The sequence below is a fragment of the Alosa pseudoharengus genome, unplaced genomic scaffold, assembly GCF_046254945.1.
Source record: "Alosa pseudoharengus isolate Yale_2024_CS ecotype anadromous, Long Island Sound unplaced genomic scaffold, YU_APseudo_1.1 YU_APseudo_1.1_scf_2, whole genome shotgun sequence".
NCBI lineage: Eukaryota > Metazoa > Chordata > Actinopteri > Clupeiformes > Clupeidae > Alosa > Alosa pseudoharengus.
In genome coordinates, this window is record NW_027468663.1 from 26,114,503 (window position 1) to 26,121,485 (window position 6,983).

Below are 6,983 nucleotides of genomic sequence, written 5' to 3' on the forward strand. Positions count from 1 at the left end.
TGTGCTCAGAAAGACATTTTTGTTGAGTCTGACACTTATATTTCCTAAACTGCAGTAGAGTCAATTAAGTCAGTTGGCTTAAGAAATAACACGGATATTTACACAGAGTAATTTCAATTATTTAGTAATTACAGAGCATAATGAATAATTTGAAACCTAATGACCTCGCTGGATAAGAAATGTTATTGGAAATATGATGCTATTCACATTCTGATGCTTAGGAAAAGGTAAGGAAATTATAAAGTGAAGCCCAAGAGCCCCATCGCATAAAACAGTTATTTGATTTATACCCTGTGAACTTCAATTACTTGTATTCCTCCTCTCCACTGGATCTTACTCTTACTCCCCTGCAAGGAAATTAATTTAACAGTGTGTGTGTGTGTGTGTGTGTGTGTGTGGGGGGGGGGGTAATGACAATGGGCGTTATGGATCAAGAGCCACTCGAAGTGCCAAAGATCACCTTACATCTGCTTGGATTTTAGTTTTTTTACGAGTGTGCAATGAATGTATTGTTTCTGCATACAAAACCTTTAATACAAGGCCCATATGTTTTCATCTTTAATTGATCCTGATTCAGGGCCCAGGGCCACTCTTTGCTAGCTTTAGCAGTAGTGCACTCCACCCAGTGATGTCCTTACAAATTGGCAGGGCACAGTCACAGCATTGCACACAGTCCTTTCACTGCTCTCCTCAGCTAGGAAGTAAATAGCCTTAGCCTACACTCCCAATCCCTGTAAAACAGCCAAAGGACCAACCTATAATCACTTCAATGAAATGCTTTTATTTTTACCCATTGTTTATTTATATATTTATAGATTCAATGTTTATTATGTCTGAAATATGAAGCCTTTGCAATGGTGAAAATGCCACAGTTGACTGAAGTATATACAAAGCCTGGATATCCATTTTAAATGGCTAAAAAGAAAAAGAACCGTTGGGCACACACGCCACACAAGATGCAGTCCTTCAGACAAGGCCAAGTTACTTACTCCACTATTACAATTACAAAGGTCTTAGGGAAATGGAGTCATTTTGACAGATCCCTTAGTCATCTGTGAACTTACTGGAAGTGAGAATCTTTTTTCACATGGAAGCCTAAGACGATGCACTGGTCAAAACATACAATACTTTTTGCTCAAGTATATCTGAGATTGTAAAGTTGTAAAACTGAATAATGTTTAATTTGTTATTCATCTCAATTTTTGTGCTGTAACTGTGTATAGGATGCTTTCATGCAGTGACCAGACTAACTAAGATTAAACGAGGGCACAATTTCCTGTTGTCACATTTCCATGTGCCATGCTCAGATGGCATTTTCACATTGGTTCAACACCATTGCAAATGTGGACATTTCATGTGGACTATCTGATGCCATTTGCTTGCTAAGCCGCATGTTCATGGTCAAGCTCCACTTGACTCCACTTTAGTAAATGACATTTAAACTCATGGATGTGATCCATCACTAACATCCTCCAGCTGGTCACCAAAGGGCAGGGGGCAGCCGTGGCCTGCTGGTTAGCGCTTCGGACTTGTAACCAGAGGGTTGCAGGTTCAAACCCCAGCCAGTAGGCACGGTTGAAGAGCCCTTGAGCAAGGCACCTAACCCCTCACTGCTCCCTGAATGCCGCTGTTGTTGCAGGCAGTTCACTGCGCCGGGATTAGTGTTTCCCCATCCTCTGATCAGCGCATAGAGCAATAATATAGCAATGCTGGGGTCACAGAATCATTTTTTTGTTATAGAGAGTGCATAAGCTTGCAATAATGTATGGATTATCTTCACTTACATTTTTTAAGAGGAACAAAATGGTCTATTTGGTTTGTCTGTGTCCATATTAGATGTTCGAATGACACAGTTTAGTGGAGTGGAGGAGTCCCTTCTGTGGCCATTTGTCCAGTAGGGAGGACAGAGAGGGCAGCTTTTTCCCAGCATGGCCAGATGTTCACTTGCACACCATGCAGCGACAGTGTAGTAGTATATCTTAGCAAGTGGTATTGCTCAGTGTTCTGCCTCAGCAGCAGATTGGCTTCACTTCCCCAGTGGCCCGTCCAACAGAAACAGAGCCCATAAATCTACAAAGTCCCACACAACTGTCCCGCACTCCCCTGACTGCTACTCTGCGGTCATTTGACCAAATCATATCTATATTTCCATGTGAAAGTTGTTTGATTGCATGCACATTCTACTCTGTTGTTTGTTTTGCATGCTGCGTTTTCCACAAGGAACTAGACCAAAGTTTGGCCTCTTTCATACAGTGCTGTCTGGCAGGCAGATCCATTTGGAGCTTGGCAGGGAACATGCAGCAAGTTGGCAATTAACCAAAGATGATGACGATGAGAATGTTGTTTCAGATTTTAGCCTGGTGTTGCCTCAGACCCCTACACTGAACTGGTCAGTCACTTGAGCTCGAGGGACACAGGGTATGTGGCCAAGCAGGAAATCTAATTTGGATAAAGTTGAAATATTACTGTAAATGTGATAACGGATTTTATATGGTGTGTGTGTGTGGGTTGGGTCTCTAAAAAACAGAATAAAAAGACACATTAAATCTACTTGCAGCATCTGCATCTTTTAGTGTTTCTTTTCTTTTTTTTCTTTGTAAAGACCATACAATCACTAATGACTTCAAATATTGCAGAACTATCTCTGAACAGGTGGGGACAATCATGTGAACAAAAACATTACAAGTCACTGGACACACACACACACACACACACACGCACACACACACATGTATGCACGCACGTATACGCACACACCGTGGGCACAGGCCAACACACCTCAGCCCAGCTGGAGCTAAACATCTGCCTAGTCCCATCTGCCCATGGTGTTAGAGAGAGCAGCACCAACAACATCCCCCTGAAATCCCCTCTGACATCATGGTGTTGCCTCAGCGCTGTGAGCTCCGTAGGAGCACATGCTTGCATTTAGATAAGGCCTAGCTTTTTTTCTTATTGTTTCCACTGCTTCCCTCCCTGCTCGGTGGAAGGGCCCCCACAATGGCTTAATATTTTAGGACAAAACAAATTACAGACATGCATGTATCTGAGTGTGTGTGTGTGTGTGTGTGTGTGATGAAACGATTAGACAAAGGAGTAGGTGTCCCCTGAAATGAAGTCCCAAACATGACATCGCTCTCACAGGCCAAGCTGTCATTTGAAAGTGAAATGAGAATGATAGGGTAATTAAAGGCACTACATGATTCCCTCTGCAGAGTCCCAAACAAACATCACGCACCAGCTATTCCAGTTAGTGGCCAGAATATAGTGTAACACATGGTTCCATTTCTACTTGGAACTGCTAGTGGAGATTCCACTCATGAGACAAGCTACAAGCCTTGCGTCATGTATTGGAAAGTGAGTGTACAACACACCAGAAAGCCAGCTTAGTATTGGCACTTCAGAGCTGATCTGGATTGAGATGCCTTGCCAAAACACTTGCTAAGTCTCCCAAAGGGAGAGTGAAAGTTGTAATTGTAGTTTTGTTTACTATTATTTGTCAAACATGTTGTTGTGTTTTGGTCAGTACCTTACAGGGCTGCTGTTGGCCTTTGGATGATTCTAAGGGCCCAGCACTAACAAGGGGCCCCTAGAGAACACTTACTGTATATATCATCATCAAGTAGGCTAAATAATGTAGTCAAAATTATAATTTAGTGTTTGTTTAAGATATAAACCAAACAAATCCATGGTTATACGTCATTGTTGGCAAAATGATCATTGATTATTGATTTTTGGTTATTGAGTTGATTGAGTTCATTTATAGAAGAGTAGCTACTTTGATAGGGCCCAACATTTCTAGCAGTGCCCCTGGTACCTTATATACTTCAGGGAGAATAACCAACTATGTGTCCCACCATTTTTGTCTTTTAATTCCACAATCCACATAGTTTATAGAACTATGTGTGGGAACCAATATTTGATTTACGGACAAAATGCTGTGTATAGCAGTGAGCCATCATCATAAATTTATCTTCATAAACATGGAGCCAGAAGCTTGGGAAATCTTCTCCTGGCACTGGGTTAGGTCAAGACATTCTAGCCTCATTTAAACAATTACCAAAGTGGATTTACAACTTAAGGCCTGCTTCTCTTAAAAGGTAGACTTTCTTTTTCTCTCACTTTCTCTCTTTTTCACTTTATCTCTCTTCCTCTCCATCTGCATGTCTCTATCTTTGTCACTTGTCTCTAACTTTGTCACTTGTCTCTATCTTTGTCACTTGTCTCTATCTTTGTCACTTAGTCTTGTTTCTTTCTTTTAAGTTAGCACAGTTGTCATCAAAATGAACTTTGGCCAAAGTGAGACTGTGTGGTGCAGATTTAACATGAACATTATGTGTTGGAGGTCCTAGTTTTAGTATCCTGCATATAGACGGCAGGGAAATGATTACAGTACCGGCGGTGGCGGACTTGGCTGGTCAGCTGTCTGGACTGGGCAGGAAGCTTCTGTGACCACACTCACAGTCTGGCCAGCCCTGTCAGGGGGGACAGGAAGCTCTATACAGTCCTGCGGATGGGATTTCTCTGGTGCAGGGTCCACTGGCGGGGGGGGGGGGCTGTTGAGAGACGGGAGTGATGTAAAATTTGATTTCATGGGTAGGTCTAATCTTTACCCAATGTTAAGTCGGTTTTATGACATCACTGCATACCATGAGCAGCTAACTTATGATTTGGTTTCTATTTTCAGAGTCAGTGGTAGGGCCTTTTTTTGGCCGTTTATTTTCAGAATCAGAATCTTTCAAGACATTGCTGCCTTTTCGAAGTGATCATAGTAGTGTTCAGTGGGTATAAATATTGAACACCGCAGAATTTATACCCAAGAGATTTGCATAACATACTGCTTAAGTCTAGAGGATTTTGCCATATTTTGTGCTTTGCAAACTCCGTTTTTATTTATTTATATCCTTTCACACAGTGGGTAATGATTCGCTCTTGGTGTGTGTGTGGGGAGTGCTGTGCAGCACCATATATAGACTGTTATCTTTGAGCAGAAAGCAGGGAAAGGTCGCTAAACGAGTGAACACTGCCAATGAAAACTAGCAGCCTGTTTTAAGTGTTTGAGGAATAAATCGAAATACTGAAAGACCATCATCAACAATTAAAAACACACACTCAAACTAGCACAGGCTTGCACTCTGTTGCACTCCATGCACATCTGTTTCCAATATACTAGATACCCTTTTTATTAGTTAAAAAAAGATTATTGCAGTAGAAAATAATAGGAAAGAGTAGAGTGAACAAAGCATACTACAAACATAAGGGGTAGGGTATCAAGCTACTCTGTGTTGGAAAAAAGGTTCTGCTTTAACAATAACATGTGACATAATGGCAAGGACTCATGTTGCCTTTGCTGAAATCATTGTTTCTATAAAAGAGGATGATGCAATCCACTTGTGTTTATTCAAGCCAATAGAAGGGGGACGATAAGAAATAAATATATCAAAGTAACTCTCCAAGAGAGCAGCACATTGGATGAGTCCTAATGAAACTAGTGGTTATTTTGGCCCTGTGTCTATAAACTACTTCGCAGGGTTACGTTTTCCCTTTTTTGTGGTCTTTTGGTGTTTTGGGTCACAGGGTGCTGCAGTATGTTGTGAGTTGTTGTTCTTCTTCACTCTGCTACACTCTGTCGACCGCCTTGTGGAATTACAGTGTTGAAAGGCCACCTGAACACCAAAACATATAAGGTTGTGTGTGTGTGTGTGTGCATGTGTGTGTGTCACTTGCTTACTGTTGGTAGTGGCCAGGACATATTTCTATCTAATGCCTCCAGAATATAGGTTAACATGGATGTTTATCAATTTATACGCTAGGATAAATAACATCTCAAGTCACATATTTTGCAGTGATATAAAAAAAACTGAAATGTGACTATTTCAGTGTTTTTGAAGTAGGCTACAGATTGTGTAGCTAGATCTTTACCATCTCTAGATAGTCTCTAGATATCTACATACATTTACCACCACATAGCCTACTTAGTATTTATAGATAGATAATGCTTGTAAATGTCAAATGTTTACAACATTTAAATCTGACTAAGTAAATAGAAATTTGAGTTTGACCATTGTGAGAAATATGCAAATAACTGCAACATTATTCTCTGTCAAACTGTGCAACTGGTCAATATCAGGACACACTTATCCAAACAGCACGATAATGACAAGACTTGAAAATAGCAGGAGAAACTGGTCTTCATTGGCTATGTTGTCATGGCACCGTTGTAGTTACTCTGTGGCTGAGCAACAGTAAAAAAAAAAAAAAAAAACAGATGCATGCACAGGCTACTCCTTTGCACACTCCAGCAAGTATGACTGGGTAAAATGCTTGCCTATCCTGACACCTGGTGGTGAATTACGTAACTGGAGCATGACACCTGTAGGTGTAATAGACTTCAATATATCCTCTTGAAGAAGATATTGTTCATATACGAGAATTAAGTAGACTAAGCCTGTTTAATTCATTGTTAAATGATAGCACATTCCTAGCCCAAATACAACTCTTCTGTCTGCGACAACATGTAGCTGAATTCCTACATAGTAGCCTAGGCAACTAGCTTAATGAAACTCGGTAGTCTAGAAGTAGGCTAGGTTATATCGTGTATCTAGGCTATTATCTTGCATTATCCTAAACCACCAGAACTTGATTCATGGCATGCTTGATAGAAATTATCCACAGTAGTCTATCGTGTTTCGTAACGGCCTTCCCACTCCAAGAGGTGTGAATATTGTCTGCATGACGCGGCGGCTCTTTGAAAGCGCGTGTGCCGTGTGCTCGTTGTTTTAGCGTGTGCAATAACCACCATGTCCTAATGGATCAGGCTTGCTATTCTGGGAAATGATGACGTTCTTTGTCACCTTTTGCACGACACAAGTTGAACCATCTTTCAACAACTGTCTGACATGAACTGTACTTCTGCAAATCTCAGTCTGGACCAGCTCTTACATGCCAAAAGCCAGAGGCACCTTCATATGCTGACTGTCAGTGTG